Source organism: Xiphophorus hellerii, chromosome 24 (genome assembly GCF_003331165.1).
Source record: "Xiphophorus hellerii strain 12219 chromosome 24, Xiphophorus_hellerii-4.1, whole genome shotgun sequence".
Classification (NCBI taxonomy): domain Eukaryota; kingdom Metazoa; phylum Chordata; class Actinopteri; order Cyprinodontiformes; family Poeciliidae; genus Xiphophorus; species Xiphophorus hellerii.
The window spans coordinates 12,348,969-12,365,547 of NC_045695.1; the positions used below are offsets into that span (position 1 = coordinate 12,348,969).

At 35.5% G+C, this 16,579-nt stretch overlaps 1 protein-coding gene and 1 long non-coding RNA gene across 2 annotated transcripts in view; one reads left to right on the forward strand and one right to left on the reverse strand.

Moving 5' to 3' along the window:
- LOC116715897 (NLR family CARD domain-containing protein 3-like) overlaps positions 1–16,579 on the forward strand; it is a 117,978-nt gene that overhangs the window by 60,017 nt on the left and 41,382 nt on the right.
- LOC116715994 (uncharacterized) lies at positions 3,184–3,760 on the reverse strand. Its single transcript, XR_004338330.1, has 2 exons — positions 3,439–3,760; positions 3,184–3,355 (listed from the first exon to the last, which is right to left on the reverse strand). It is a non-coding gene; the product is annotated as an uncharacterized LOC116715994 (long non-coding RNA).

Sequence of the window (16,579 nt, forward strand, 5' to 3'; positions counted from 1 at the left end):
TCAACCTCCTGTCCATTGCCTGCACAACCTTTTACCTAAATAAGGCGTTGATCATCTCTGCTCTCCTGTTAGTTCCCCTTTTCCCTTAACCGTTCACCTTTCACCTACCATCTACCTACAACATATCAGTGATGTTTAATTGCAGTTACACCTTTTACACCATTTCAAGTTCAATGTCAAAATCACATTTATATCACATTTATTTTCTTTTAGCTTCTCTTGATCTAGCATTCATTTATAATTTTATAACCATAACTTATATCACATTTATTTTCTTCAGCTTCTCTGATTTATCATTCATTTATGATTTTATAACCATAACTTATTAATTATACTTATTATAATCCTAATGTGAGTTATTACAGATGTTTTTCTGAAAAGAAACCAAGAATAATCCATGATTCTAATTATTTGATACTAAAGTTACAGTTACTTGTTTTTCTTATAAGTTGTTCCCACAAATGTTCGTGTAAATATTATTACAAGTAAACCAATATTAATATAAATATTTTACTTTGAATCTTATCAAATTACTCAAAATGTTTAGATTTTCTTCTTTAACTTTCATGCTTTAAAATAAGAAATAGTCTCAGCTATATTTATAAATCTGCAGGCTGGAAACTTTCTTCCTCTTTTTCCAGGAAACCTGCTTTTCCTGTTTAATGACTCTCTCTGTCTGACTATGATTTCTTATGATTAGATAGAAAAAAGTAGAATTAAAGCAAAGTTTGCATGAGACAAAACAACACACACAACCAGATTTATTTTATTGACACTTAAGTCTACTGCTGGGCCTAGATGTCACTTGAGTGATTCCTTTAAAGATAACTTTATTTTTTATTACTGCTAAACTAAAATCTCCAGCATGGGGAAGTGGGATGAGCTCGGATTTTCTTGACAGTGCGTGTGTGTGTGGCCCGGTTCTCCTTCAGAACCAAGCTGCTGGCTTCATGGAGCTGTGGTTCTGGTTTCCTCCTGATCAGAACCAACAAACTCTGACAGCAGATTTCTACAAACTCTCTTAAAGCTGCAGCTTCTCAGTGGGAGGAGAATGGTTCAGGCTTCCTGATTGGACACAGAGACAGCAATCAGCCAATCAGAGGAGCAGCAGCTTGCTGTGTTCCTGCGTTTGTGTTGGTGTGAAGATGAGTGTTGTTGCTGTGTCCATGTCTCCAGGAAGTCCAGCTGGACTCCAGCCGTCCAACATGTCTAGAGACAGTGGTCCTCATCCATCAAACTGTGGCAGCAGCAGATCTGATCTCAGATCTGTTTGCTCTCTCAGCTCAACAGGAAACAACTGATCGGGTTCATCCTGGTCACAGCTCTGAGATCAGTCTGACTGCAGCCTGGAAACCATCTACTGGATGTGCTGCGTCACTGACTGCTGCTGGAGAGAGGCTGGAAACACTCACTGATCTGCTCTCTCCTTCCTTCTTCTCTCTGCAGGTTCTGATCTCTGTGAAGTAGAGAATGGTCTCAGTGTCCTGCTGATCCTCAGAGGTTGAAGCTGCAGCAGTTTGAGTCTAAAGAGACTCTGACTGGATCATGATGATGACCTCTGACCTCCAAGGTTTTCCTCCCGTTTATTTTCTCGTGTCTGTCATTTATTGTTTGTCTCTTTGGATCAATAAAGATCCAATTCAAACTGGGCTCCATTTAGAGGCTTCGTGGAGTTTTGATCTGAACTGGATTCAACTGGAAAGTTGATCTTTTTTCTCTCTGATTCATTTTCATCCTGGAACCAGAAATGGTCTGAGAATGGAAACATGGGAATCATTTTCAGTTCAGCTTTGAAGCCATGAAAGACACTTCAAACCTCTTTTCTCTGCTGCTTCGTCCTTCTGCTGACATGAAAATGTTCCTCAAAGCTCCACAGATAAAAAGATGCTTCACTGGAAACTGCAGCGAAACTTCAGCTTCCATCAGAGAAACCAGTTTAACCAGTTTAGAACTGGATGTCCTACAGAAACTCTGATCTTAGAGCAGTTTTCAGAAACATGTGGAACCTGGAAAATAAAGATTTTATATATTTTATGTTCATTGTAAAAGCTAAATCTTGAAGTTTTACGTCATCATTGATTCTCAGCTTTAATTTCTCTCAGTTTGTTTTGGTTTTTACTTTTTTAACTCCATATTTCATGTTTTGAGTTTTCTAGAGAACTTCAGGCTCTTTACTGTGATTTTACTGATTTATTCAAACCTCAGAGAATCACTGGGATAATGTGCTGATTGGTTCATGTTTGATTTTCATAATTCTTCTAATGTAATGTGGGTTGCTGGGTGTTTAACGACCAAATAAAGTTTTTAAAAAATCTTTGTGTATTTTTTATGCAGCTGATTGTGTACACATATAATAAATAAACTTGTCTTGTACATTCTGCGTCTTCTTCTCACACTTTTTGCCTGAGAGGAGAGTCTCTCCCTCAACCTAGGTACCCTTAGTTTAAACTTTAAGGTTTAAAGAGCTGTTGCTCTTTTTGCTTCAGCTATTAAATATTCCTTTTCTTTCCTTCTTTCTGTGCAACCATGAAAGCTGTGATCCCACCCGGCCCGGCTCAGTTGTTACCTGGTACCAGGAGGAGTTGGTTCTGATGCACCATACATCTGAAATAAAGTTGCTTGTCGCAGCCTTTCGTTCCAAAAAAGCAAAAAATAAAAACTCCAATAAAGGCTGTGGGTGGTAACAGGCGGTTTGGGATTTGTACGCACTTTGACTCGATTCATTTATTGCAAAAGTAGAAATAAAGGTCTTGTAACTTAGTTGAAATGAAAAATAATCTCAATTTAATGTTTGAAGGTGTAAACAAGTGTTCAAAAAAAAAAAATCATTCTACCAAACCTCCCGTCCACACCAGACATCCACCAAACAATCCACCCAGCACCCGGTGTGTTCTTAATTAATTACTTAAATTGGTGGGAGGGTCTAACAATTAACAACGTAAATTAAACAATTCCAAATATAAAAATTAATGACAAATTTTGATTCTAAATTAACTTAAATATATTCCAACTACCCAAAGAACAAAACAAAATTGGTAGAAATGATAAACTACAAAACCTTAGCATAAATGGCCACGACAGTTGCTCCTAAAGTCATCAGTTGGACCTGTCTGGTTCTTCATCTGGTCTCTGTCATGTTGTTTTGAACTCTCCGAACCCACATGCAAAGACTCTCTCAGGAGATCAGATTAAAGATTTATTTACAAAAGACAATTGGTGTGTAATGCAGGAGCGTCTGATCAGGAGCGGACCGGTGTGATCGAACAGCTGGTAGGTGGGCGTAACTCGTCAGGGAGCTCAGCGGATGGAACTGCAAATCCCGTACTTCGCATGGAGTGTCCAGACAACAGGGAGCCTAGGAATCACAGAAAGGTACAGGACAGGTAAGCGTGCGAAACAGACTGGATATCTTTCTAGAGATCTCAGGACCAGATGTACCACAAAGGCGACAACACTCTGGCGACGAAGTGCCGGGAACCCGCTCCTAATATGCTCCCGCTGATGATCCACAGGTGTGCCGAAACACACCTGTGGAGAGGGTGTGTGAATACGCGGGCGAGCTCTCGAACGCCACCTAGAAGGAAACCAGAGGAACTGCTGAAGCCGCAGATCCTGACAGTCTCTGGTTGTTCAAGCACGATGAAGAAGTTCCAATAGGTTCCAAATCTCATTATTTCTCAAGCAAATGATGCTGAGGGGTGCTGGTCAGGTCCTGAAACTGTTAAACGGACCTGGGTGGAGCACAGAATGGAAAATTGGTGAAGTACAAAAAGAAGTGCTCATTTGACCAAACTTGATTCGTATTCTCCCTCCAACCCTCTGCAGGTCCCCGCCATGTTTGGTGGTCCTAGCCCATTCCTTTCATGTAGCTGCCATAGACTCCCGTTCATTTTTCGACCTAGTCAAAGTCTGGCTAGGAACGTCTTATCGCGCTGGGACTTAACCCTAACTTCAGTGGCCTCTTACCTCAACCAGGTTTCACTACATTTTGATTTGCTTTTTTAGCTCAATCTTTTAAATAAATCAGCTGAGCTTTAAAACCTCGTCTGAGTTTCTGTTGAATGAAGGAGTTTTGCCTCAATGCTGCTCGGCTCACCAGGAATTGGCCTTAAAAGTAAATATGTTTAAACAGATTTTCTCTCCTTTTACTTTTTAAGGAGTAAAAAGGAACAGATGAACTCATGTTCATTCATGTTTATTGGAATAAACATGAGTTCATTCCAATAAACTCATGTTATTGGAATGAACTCAGCTCAGCTTTAAAAAGTCATCTCAGTGATAACTGTTGGATGATGGAGTTTTATCTTAATGCTTCTCTGAAGGGGCTTGAATTTGGTTTTAAAAGTCTGATATTTTAACCAAGTTTTATTTTGTTTTATTTGTCTTCAAACTCTGTTTTGAAGACAGAAATCACAGCTCAGCTTCTGATTTCATTGTTGAGCTCCTGCTAGGTGCCAGAAATGTGTATTATCACGGTTCTGAACATCAGAAATGGACTTTAAAAAACCCAGAATGCATTGCATGGTGGGGCTTCATATTTTAGCTTCTAGTTCAGCTGTTTTTGCTGCAACCCCTAACAAACCATATACTGTTTTCATCAAAATGAACTCCTCTATCAAACTAGATGACTTAGAATGAATTTGGAAACTTGTAGAAAATCAGCACCATGAGTCAGAATAGGGTGTTTATTGTTGAACTGTTGCCTGCTGCGAGCTTGAAAAAGAAAAACCACCTGCTGGCTGCTTTGGGTAAGTACCCTTACCTATTAATGTGGTCACGGAGTTACAACGGAGCATTCTAGAGGTCTTGCGGTGTATGATGGCACTAGAATGGCTCTTTGGTTTCGTTTCAGGGATGATGGTTTGAACCCCAGCAAGTGTCTAGAGATCTGGAAAGCAGCAGCTGGTCCAGGTTCTTCTTCCTTGGGACAATGGCTGGGTGATGATGACTTGGTATGACTGCTAATGCTCATCCTCCTGGTTAGCGTTATGACACGGGGAGCCATACCAATCTGGTGCGCAGTTCATTTTGGCTAGCTTGATAAAGGTGAGTCGGTGCCCCACCAAGCAGACTCCCAGTACTCTACACAAACCAGACCAGCAGAGAATCAATCAATGCAGAGCATGCTGCATGTTAACCTTGCAGTGTTAACGGATAGCACGTGGGAAAGGTGACTCGGGAGTCTTGAATGCAGTCCAATCTTCTATAGCCTCACAAGCCCATGTGAGGCCCAAGACCATTTTGGCAGCTTCCATGCAGAAAAGCATGATGCTCTTCTTTGTGTGTCACACATTGGTCTTTGCAGTACAACAGCCAGCTATTGGCTATAGCAAGATCCTTAATTAGTACCCTCAATTTCCATTTTTTGCCACTTGTGTGGTAGCAACTCATAAGGTCAATTACACCCATCTTGGAGTTGTATATATGGACAATACTGGGTTGTGAGATGGTCACTTATTTCAGTTTGACGTCTTTGTGAGGTGTCTTCTTGCAGGGTTAGGTAATTATGCAAGTAGTGGCATGCTAACCCTGTGCCACTACCTTTTTTTTTTTTTTTACCAGAATACTGTTTGGATCAGATGCTTCCATGGGAACTTTGGCTTCTGCAATCACCCATTTTGGCTGTCCCCTGTAATGTTTTCTAGTCTACAACTAACATGTGGCAGTAAAATGACCTCATGTGGATGCCGGGTGATAGGAGGTTACGTTCCACATATATTTGTACATGGCCCCTTAAGTTACAGTTCTAAAATGTGAGCTCATGGTGGTGAGAAAATTGGAGTATAGGTTCATACAACTTTTCTTAAAGTGAATATCTTGTAGTTTTAACAAGTGTGCACATTTAAACCCTTCAATGCTGAAAAATATAAATGTACTTTACTATTTTTTAAGGAATAGTACTGCTGTGCAAAACCTAACTTTAAGGTTTAAACTTTAAGGTTTAAACTTTAAGGTTTAAACTTTAAGGTTTAAACTTTAAGGTTTAAACTTTAAGGTTTAAACTTTAAGGTTTAAACTTTAAGGTTTAAACTTTAAGGTTTAAACTTTAAGGTTTAAACTTTAAGGTTTAAACTTTAAGGTTTAAACTTTAAGGTTTAAACTTTAAGGTTTAAACTTTAAGGTTTAAACTTTAAGGTTTAAACTTTAAGGTTTAAACTTTAAGGTTTAAACTTTAAGGTTTAAACTTTAAGGTTTAAACTTTAAGGTTTAAACTTTAAGGTTTAAACTTTAAGGTTTAAACTTTAAGGTTTAAACTTAAGGTTTAAACTTTAAGGTTTAAACTTTAAGGTTTAAACTTTAAGGTTTAAACTTTAAGGTTTAAACTTTAAGGTTTAAACTTTAAGGTTTAAACTTTAAGGTTTAAACTTTAAGGTTTAAACTTTAAGGTTTAAACTTTAAGGTTTAAACTTTAAGGTTTAAACTTTAAGGTTTAAACTTTAAGGTTTAAACTTTAAGGTTTAAACTTTAAGGTTTAAACTTTAAGGTTTAAACTTTAAGGTTTAAACTTTAAGGTTTAAACTTTAAGGTTTAAACTTTAAGGTTTAAACTTTAAGGTTTAAACTTTAAGGTTTAAACTTTAAGGTTTAAACTTTAAGGTTTAAACTTTAAGGTTTAAACTTTAAGGTTTAAACTTTAAGGTTTAAACTTTAAGGTTTAAACTTTAAGGTTTAAACTTTAAGGTTTAAACTTTAAGGTTTAAACTTTAAGGTTTAAACTTTAAGGTTTAAACTTTAAGGTTTAAACTTTAAGGTTTAAACTTTAAGGTTTAAACTTTAAGGTTTAAACTTTAAGGTTTAAACTTTAAGGTTTAAACTTTAAGGTTTAAACTTTAAGGTTTAAACTTTAAGGTTTAAACTTTAAGGTTTAAACTTTAAGGTTTAAACTTTAAGGTTTAAACTTTAAGGTTTAAACTTTAAGGTTTAAACTTTAAGGTTTAAACTTTAAGGTTTAAACTTTAAGGTTTAAACTTTAAGGTTTAAACTTTAAGGTTTAAACTTTAAGGTTTAAACTTTAAGGTTTAAACTTTAAGGTTTAAACTTTAAGGTTTAAACTTTAAGGTTTAAACTTTAAGGTTTAAACTTTAAGGTTTAAACTTTAAGGTTTAAACTTTAAGGTTTAAACTTTAAGGTTTAAACTTTAAGGTTTAAACTTTAAGGTTTAAACTTTAAGGTTTAAACTTTAAGGTTTAAACTTTAAGGTTTAAACTTTAAGGTTTAAACTTTAAGGTTTAAACTTTAAGGTTTAAACTTAGGTTTAAACTTAAGGTTTAAACTTTAAGGTTTAAACTTTAAGGTTTAAACTTTAAGGTTTAAACTTTAAGGTTTAAACTTTAAGGTTTAAACTTTAAGGTTTAAACTTTAAGGTTTAAACTTTAAGGTTTAAACTTTAAGGTTTAAACTTTAAGGTTTAAACTTTAAGGTTTAAACTTTAAGGTTTAAACTTTAAGGTTTAAACTTTAAGGTTTAAACTTTAAGGTTTAAACTTTAAGGTTTAAACTTTAAGGTTTAAACTTTAAGGTTTAAACTTTAAGGTTTAAACTTTAAGGTTTAAACTTTAAGGTTTAAACTTTAAGGTTTAAACTTTAAGGTTTAAACTTTAAGGTTTAAACTTTAAGGTTTAAACTTTAAGGTTTAAACTTTAAGGTTTAAACTTTAAGGTTTAAACTTTAAGGTTTAAACTTTAAGGTTTAAACTTTAAGGTTTAAACTTTAAGGTTTAAACTTTAAGGTTTAAACTTTAAGGTTTAAACTTTAAGGTTTAAACTTTAAGGTTTAAACTTTAAGGTTTAAACTTTAAGGTTTAAACTTTAAGGTTTAAACTTTAAGGTTTAAACTTTAAGGTTTAAACTTTAAGGTTTAAACTTTAAGGTTTAAACTTTAAGGTTTAAACTTTAAGGTTTAAACTTTAAGGTTTAAACTTTAAGGTTTAAACTTTAAGGTTTAAACTTTAAGGTTTAAACTTTAAGGTTTAAACTTTAAGGTTTAAACTTTAAGGTTTAAACTTTAAGGTTTAAACTTTAAGGTTTAAACTTTAAGGTTTAAACTTTAAGGTTTAAACTTTAAGGTTTAAACTTTAAGGTTTAAACTTTAAGGTTTAAACTTTAAGGTTTAAACTTTAAGGTTTAAACTTTAAGGTTTAAACTTTAAGGTTTAAACTTTAAGGTTTAAACTTTAAGGTTTAAACTTTAAGGTTTAAACTTTAAGGTTTAAACTTTAAGGTTTAAACTTTAAGGTTTAAACTTTAAGGTTTAAACTTTAAGGTTTAAACTTTAAGGTTTAAACTTTAAGGTTTAAACTTTAAGGTTTAAACTTTAAGGTTTAAACTTTAAGGTTTAAACTTTAAGGTTTAAACTTTAAGGTTTAAACTTTAAGGTTTAAACTTTAAGGTTTAAACTTTAAGGTTTAAACTTTAAGGTTTAAACTTTAAGGTTTAAACTTTAAGGTTTAAACTTTAAGGTTTAAACTTTAAGGTTTAAACTTTAAGGTTTAAACTTTAAGGTTTAAACTTTAAGGTTTAAACTTTAAGGTTTAAACTTTAAGGTTTAAACTTTAAGGTTTAAACTTTAAGGTTTAAACTTTAAGGTTTAAACTTTAAGGTTTAAACTTTAAGGTTTAAACTTTAAGGTTTAAACTTTAAGGTTTAAACTTTAAGGTTTAAACTTTAAGGTTTAAACTTTAAGGTTTAAACTTTAAGGTTTAAACTTTAAGGTTTAAACTTTAAGGTTTAAACTTTAAGGTTTAAACTTTAAGGTTTAAACTTTAAGGTTTAAACTTTAAGGTTTAAACTTTAAGGTTTAAAAACTTTAAGGTTTAAACTTTAAGGTTTAAACTTTAAGGTTTAAACTTTAAGGTTTAAACTTTAAGGTTTAAACTTTAAGGTTTAAACTTTAAGGTTTAAACTTTAAGGTTTAAACTTTAAGGTTTAAACTTTAAGGTTTAAACTTTAAGGTTTAAACTTTAAGGTTTAAACTTTAAGGTTTAAACTTTAAGGTTTAAACTTTAAGGTTTAAACTTTAAGGTTTAAACTTTAAGGTTTAAACTTTAAGGTTTAAACTTTAAGGTTTAAACTTTAAGGTTTAAACTTTAAGGTTTAAACTTTAAGGTTTAAACTTTAAGGTTTAAACTTTAAGGTTTAAACTTTAAGGTTTAAACTTTAAGGTTTAAACTTTAAGGTTTAAACTTTAAGGTTTAAACTTTAAGGTTTAAACTTTAAGGTTTAAACTTTAAGGTTTAAACTTTAAGGTTTAAACTTTAAGGTTTAAACTTTAAGGTTTAAACTTTAAGGTTTAAACTTTAAGGTTTAAACTTTAAGGTTTAAACTTTAAGGTTTAAACTTTAAGGTTTAAACTTTAAGGTTTAAACTTTAAGGTTTAAACTTTAAGGTTTAAACTTTAAGGTTTAAACTTTAAGGTTTAAACTTTAAGGTTTAAACTTTAAGGTTTAAACTTTAAGGTTTAAACTTTAAGGTTTAAACTTTAAGGTTTAAACTTTAAGGTTTAAACTTTCACATGCAGTACCTACCGTGGCCACCAGGGGCGCCGAAGAGCAATTTTTTTTTTTTTTCTTATCGATAAAATAATTTCTACATACATTATCAAATACTGTATATATTGTGAGCACAAATCACTTCATAGTGAAATTGTGTGTTTTTGATATGACAGGAATTGTTACAAAAAATGAATAAAAATCAGCTCCACCAAGGTGCCTGTTATTGGCCTTTAGGCTTAGTTTTTTATGCCTTGGGCATGTGTTGTGCCGAGAAACGCTTACCTGCCGAGATATTCTTAAAGATTCATTTTTGTAAAAATGTGATATTCAAGGTTTAAACTTTAAGGCTTAAACCTTGCGGTGCATGCAGTACCTACCGTGGCCACCAGGGGCGCCGAAGAGCAATTCTTTTTTTTTTTTTCTTTTTATCAATAAAATAATTTCTACATACATTATCAAATACTGTATATATTGTGAAAACAAATCACTTCATAGTGAAATTGTGTGTTATTGGCCTTTAGGCTTAGTTTTTTATGCCTTGGGCATGTGTTTTGCCGAGAAACGCTTACCTGCCGAGATATTCTTAAAGATTCGTTTTTGTAAAAATGTGATATTCAAGGTTGTACCGTGAGAATCTCGTCCCTTCCCATGCCGAGTTCAAACTTTAAGGTTTAAACTTGCGAAGCGTGCGGTACCTACCGCGTCCACCAGGGGCCCCGAAGAGCAGTTCTTTTTGTTTTGGGATAATGTGCTGATTGGTTCATGTTTGATTTTCATAATTCTTCTAATGCAATGTGGGTTGCTGGATGTTTAACGACCAAATAAAGTTTTTAAAGAATCTTTGTGTATTTTTTATGCAGCTGACTGTGTACACATATAATAACTAAACCTTCATGTTAATCCTCCATGCCATTTTTGCTGTATTATAAGTTTTCACATTTAGTTTCACAGCTTAAATTAGTAAAAGCAGAAACATCTCAAGTTGATTTCAGCTTTAAGCTACTAATTTAGCCAGCAGTTTATTTTTTGCAGTATTCAGACTGAAGATGTTTTTTTTTAATAAAACAGATGAGAATCTTTTCAATCAAAACTTGTTTAATTAAATCAGCTATTGAATTAGAATAATAACTTGTATAAAACTGCCATTTCTGTCTGGTTAATGGTGCAGCAGATCCTGCAGGGGGCGCTCTGGGGCCTCAGTGTCCAGGTCGGTTACAGTCACATCTCCCAGACTCCTGAATCTTCTGGTTCCTTCCTGAAATGATTTCCTGCAATAAAATGTTGGTTGGAAATGAGCAGAAAACTGAGAAAAACCTGAAAAAGTTCAAATGTGACCTAAAGTTTTACAGCTCAACTCATACAAAGGAAAACATGAAAATAAAGGTGTTTATTGTCAGCTGGGTCAGGGGGCGGAGCCTCAGGTGTGTCAGCTCTAGTCAGGTTTGGATCAGAACCGGTTCAGACTCCGTGCAGCAGCAGAGCAGAGTCTGTATATTTTTGTTATTTAATCAATTATCTTAAGAAAGCGAAATTGATAGGATATAAGGTTTCTTTTCTTTTTCTTTTTTGGGGGGGCTTGGGAGTAATATATATGTAGCATCCCGATCCACACTCCATTCCAGTTCATGGCGGTAATGCACATCAATAAGTTGCTTGCCAACCGCCAAAAAAGAAGAAGAAGAGGAGCAGCGTCTGGATCAGGTGAGTGTTTTGCTGATGTTTTATTTACAATGTGAAATTAATCCACAGCATAAACAACTAAGCAGGTGTAAGTGAACCAGGGTGTGATATTATTTAAAACAATGTGGTTGCAAGGAAGTAAATTTGGTAAGACTTTATTTGAAGGGGTGCACGTAAAAAGGACATAGGATTCTTTATAAATGTTGTCATGAAATGACACTTTTTATACAGGGTTTACACTTTTAATTGACTTTTATGTAATGTTTTAGCGTAAGTGTGCATAAAAATCTCATTATTTACCAAAAAAATTGACAAAGTTTACACTTTTACTGTGTGGGTTATTGAACAAAACTATAACGCTGCCCTTAGATCAAATATAACTCGGATTAAATTAATGAATGAAATATAAAATCAGTATTCCTGGATGTAGAAAATGTTTCTGTAAGGATGCAGTTGTGACCTCACACCACTAGGGTGCGCTAGCGGCCGCGCTGTTTCTCTTCTCTCTTGGAATAGAAGTAGCGAGCACGTTACCTTGTACAGTGCGCATGCTCACTGAGCATTGTTGTTGTAGTCAGCTGGTGGTTGTCATTCTGGCGAAAAGTGGAGAAAAATATCAAGTGAAACGGAGCAAAAGCCGAACGGATTGAAATATTTTACAGAAACGACAGTAGGTGTCGCTGTTTTCGCTTTATAACTAACAGTGCCGCTTAATTTTATTTAAAATTAGAGCAAGTCGGTCGTTTCTCCGCAGGTGGAGCGCTCGGATGGAGGCAGAGCCGGAGGACCAGGAGGAGGAAGAGGCGGCTGCCGCCATGCTGTGGTCCATCCAGGAGGCTCTGGAGAGGCAGACCCAGCAGATCGGAGCGTCGGCCTGCGGGGCCACAGCGGTGGTGGACGTCCTGAAGGCCCTCGGAGTGGATGTTGCGCCGGAAGAAGCTGACCGCTGCGTCCAAACCCGCCTGAGGGATATATTATGGGATGTTGGTGCGTGAAGAATAGTTTTTGACATGTTTGCCAGCGAAATAATGTGCAGCTGTTCATTTCTATTGAGACTAGAACGGATAGCAGTGACAGAAAATGTATTTTTTTTGTCATCATTTTCTGTATTTAAAAGCTGTTGATTGTGTTGGAGTACAGAGAGTAGAATGTAAATGTGCAAGTTGTAATTTGTAAATGATTTGAGGGGATCTGGATGAATAAACGTTATGTTCAGGTCTTAATTGAGTTACTCGTTACAATCCTAAACAAGTGGGTTTTTAGTGGAGATTTAAAGGAAGTCAGTGTTTCAGCTGTTTTACAGTTTTCTGGAAGTTTGTTCCAAATTTGTGGTGAATAGATGCTGAAAGCTGCTTCTCCTCGTTTGGTTCTGGTTCTGGGGATGCAGAGCAGACCAGAACCGGAAGACCTGAGAGGTCTGGAAGGTTGATACGACAACAGCGGATCTTTAATGTATTGAGCCGTTCAGTGATTTGTAAACTAACAACGGTATTTTAAAGTCTATTCTTTGAGCTACAGGGAGCCAGTGGAGGGACTATAAAACTGGTGTTATGTGCTCTGTCTTCCTGGTTTTAGGATCTTTTTTCTTTGGCTTTTGGCACAATCTGAGAGGTTTCACTTTGTTTTATATGTATTTTATGTTTCAATCTTTTCTATTTTATAATCGCATTGTATTTTATGATTGTGTATAGCACTTTGGTCCTGTCGGTGTATAAAGTGCTTCATAAATAAAGTTGGTATGGTATGGTATATTCTTAAATATTGAGGCCACACCTCCTCCTTTTTTATGTTTTCTATTCTCACTTAAGAAATTGTAGTTAGGAGGTACGATCGGTTCGTTATTGTCATTCAACCATGTTTCTGTCAGAAACATAACATTGATATTATGCTCAGTGATGAAATCATTAATTAATAGAGCTTTAGCACAGAGAGATCTGGTGTTTAAAAGAGTTTAAATGTTTAAGTTTAAGCGAGTTGGAGGCCAAAAGTTCTTCAGTCTGAGGTTTGAATTAGGTCCGCTGTATTTTATATTTCTGTTTTTTTGTAAAAGGTTTTTGTAGCGATCTGGACAGGTAATGTCCTGTTCTGCAGTGCCGGGGGGCCAGACGGGTGTAAAGATAATTTTCTGGACCCGGACTCAGACCTCAGAGACGCAGAGTGATGGATCCTCTGGGGAGTCAGAGGAAGTGAGCTCTGCTACGTGAGCGCTGAGGATTAGAACAAGCAGAAACTGTTATTAGTGGTTTATTGTGTTGCTGAGCAGAAACTTGGTGCAGCTTTGGCTATTTTATAAAAGTCTTTATAGATAAAACTGAATCTGATCAACTTGAAAATCTTTATTAATTTAATGAAATAGTAATGGAAAAAAAATCTTGAAATGTTTAAACATAAATAAGCTATAAACTGAAATGTGAACTGGTTGTTATTTTCCATTTATTTCCTGGTAGTGATGATCAGACAGGATTCTTCTCATTAGCAACACACCTCTGCTGTGAGAGGGGGCGGAGCCACAGGTGGGTCCGGTTCAAGTTCTGGAGAATCGGGTCCAGTTCGTTCCGACTCGGTTTGTGTGAACAGAAGGAGAAGCAAAGATCTGATCAGGTGAGTTTTAACTCCACATTCTTCTGGTTTCCAGTCCTGACTGGGTTTTCTCTCTTTGAGCTGCTGGACAGAACCAGAACTGGGCCTGGTTCTGGTTCTGGTTCTGGTTATGATGCAGAGCTGCAGCACCTGGTTTCAATCAGGAACTCTGATTTTCTCTGAGTTTTCATCTGTAACCCAGACAACAAGCTGAGTTTGCTCCCAGTTTCATAGTGGAGTCAAACTGGTACCAGTAGGTTCTGAGTGTTTGTGGCCCGGCTGAGATATCTGGGTTCCTGATTGGTGGATGGAAAATATTTCAATATGAAGTCAATAATTTATTGATCAGAGAGGATTTCTCTGGGCTTTTATCAGTAGAAAATCCAGATTGAATCAGACATTGTGGATCAAATGCGTTACTTTATGGACTTTCTTTAATATGGAAAACTTGACCTCTTTCTGACCATCGCTCCATTTCCGAGTCTTTCTGGTTTTAAATGTTTGCTCATTAGAAAATCAGAAAATTGTTGGTTGAATCACAGCAATAATTTCCACAGCTGTTTGCCAACTTGCTAGGAAAGCTGTTTTATGTATTTTATATTTGAGTCACTGAATACAATCACGGACATTTCAAATATCCATGTTTTTCCTTTACTCTGATTTTGTTTTAATGAGCAAAATCAAAGTCCCTGGTGAATTAATGAATGAAACGTATTCATACCCCTTTAAATTTCTCACTCTGTTTCATTGCAGCCATTTGCTAATCTCAGAAAAGTTCATATTATTTCTCATTAATGTATACTCAGCATCCCCTCTTGACAGAAAACATACAGAATTGTAGAAAGCTTTGTAAATTTATAAAAAAAAAAAAGAAAAACTGAAACATCACATGGTCATAAGTATTCAGACCTTTTGCTCAGTAGAAACCCCTTTTTAGCTTGTACAGCCATGAGTCTTCTTGGAAATGATGCAACTGGTTTTTCACAGCTGGATTTGGGGATCCTCTGCCACTCCTCCTTCAGAACCTCTCCAGTTCCATCGGGTCGGATGGTGAATGTTGGCGTCACGAATGGTCATAGAGTTGGATGCAGGCATGCATAACAAATCACATTTTATTTTAAATACATTTACATTTTTCAAGAGTACATTGCCAATATGTACTTGTACAGAATTGTACAAATTGTCAATGCATTCAAAATTTGCAGACAACATGCTTATGAAAATTAGTACAATGAAACAATAGGTACACTTTAGAGGAAATGTGAAAAATATTTAACCAAGGACAGAGTATTGTTTTAATTTAATATCACAGTATTCCAGTATTATTGCAAACATACTGACATTTCTCCTTCCTAAGAACAGTGAGGATCAACGGCAGAACATTCCCATTCACTGCACTTTACAGAAACCTACAAAAAAAGAACACTTGTATTTTAAAGAGTACAGACAAATGGCAAAGAAAAAAGTCTGACTTACAATTTTAAGACGTAGCGGACTCGCTATGCATGTGACATCATCGGAACCGATGATGATTGGGACCGGATGCCTGGGGTGGGGAAACATTTCTAGGTTACTTCTTTACCTGTTTATGTTAGAAGTAGAAAAAATAGTCAGCAATATCATAGAATCAGTTGATGTTGAGGCATCAACTATGAAGCTGTTTTCAGTGAGGTCTTAAGGGAGACAATCTACCATAAAATCTTTCCATCCATGATCTGAACACATTGATCCCTGCAGGGTGGTGAGGGGGGCCGGTGGGGCCCAGCTCCAGCTGTCATCAGACGAGAGGCGGGGTTCACCCTGGACAGGTCACCAGTCCATCGCAGGCACTGAAAGCTAACAATGAATAAAATGTATGAAAGAGAAATGATAAATTAACAAGGAGAATAAATTATGTCCAATTATTTTAAAATCAAATCATGTTTACTAATTGCAGTGATTTATAATTGCTGACATCAGAGACTCAGAACCTGGTTTTAGAGGAAGAATTGAGCTGAATCAGAAAAACTGAAGTATATTTTGAGGTTGTCAATAACATTCCTCTGTGGGATCCAAAAGTCAAGATTCTGAGAGTAGCGTTGTTGTCTTGTAATAGGAAGGGCGTAGGTTCGATTTCATCTTCCTCTTGCCACGTGTCAACGTGCTTTGGCACCACTGTTTGTATATGTTGGGCCTCCCAGCTGTGGTGTTTATCTGTATATGGCAGCCTGAGTCTGTTGAATGTGTAGGTCACTCATAGCACAAAGGCTTCAGCCTGGATGTATTATTGAGTTTTAAATATATAACATGTTTTCAGACTCTACACTGGTTTCCAAAATATAAACTCTCCAGCTTTTATTTAGCAGCTGAACCAAAATCTGCAAAATAAAAATCCAACTGTTTTGTCAGTTGATCCGAATTTCCGAACGCGGCTCCCCGCATCTCAGACCACGGCTCCGACCTTTATTTCAAATAAAAAAAACCCTACTGTATTGTTTTTACCTCTAAAATATATATTTCTCAAATATCAATTGTTACAGCTAATCGTGGATCCATTTAAGTAAATTTAAAGCAAGTACACTCTGCGGTCGGAGTCCCGTTCGGGGCATTTCCGACCGCACTTCCGAACGGGACTCCGACCGCAGAGTGTACTTGCTTTAAATTTACTTAAATGGATCCACGATTAGCTGTAACAATTGATATTTGAGAAATATATATTTTAGAGGTAAAAACAATACAGTAGTTGTTTTGTTTTTTTTAAATAAATGTTAATAAAATATTGTCACATGGACATCCAGGTTGTTGAATTGTACTTAAAAGTATGTATGTGTATATATGTACACACACACACAC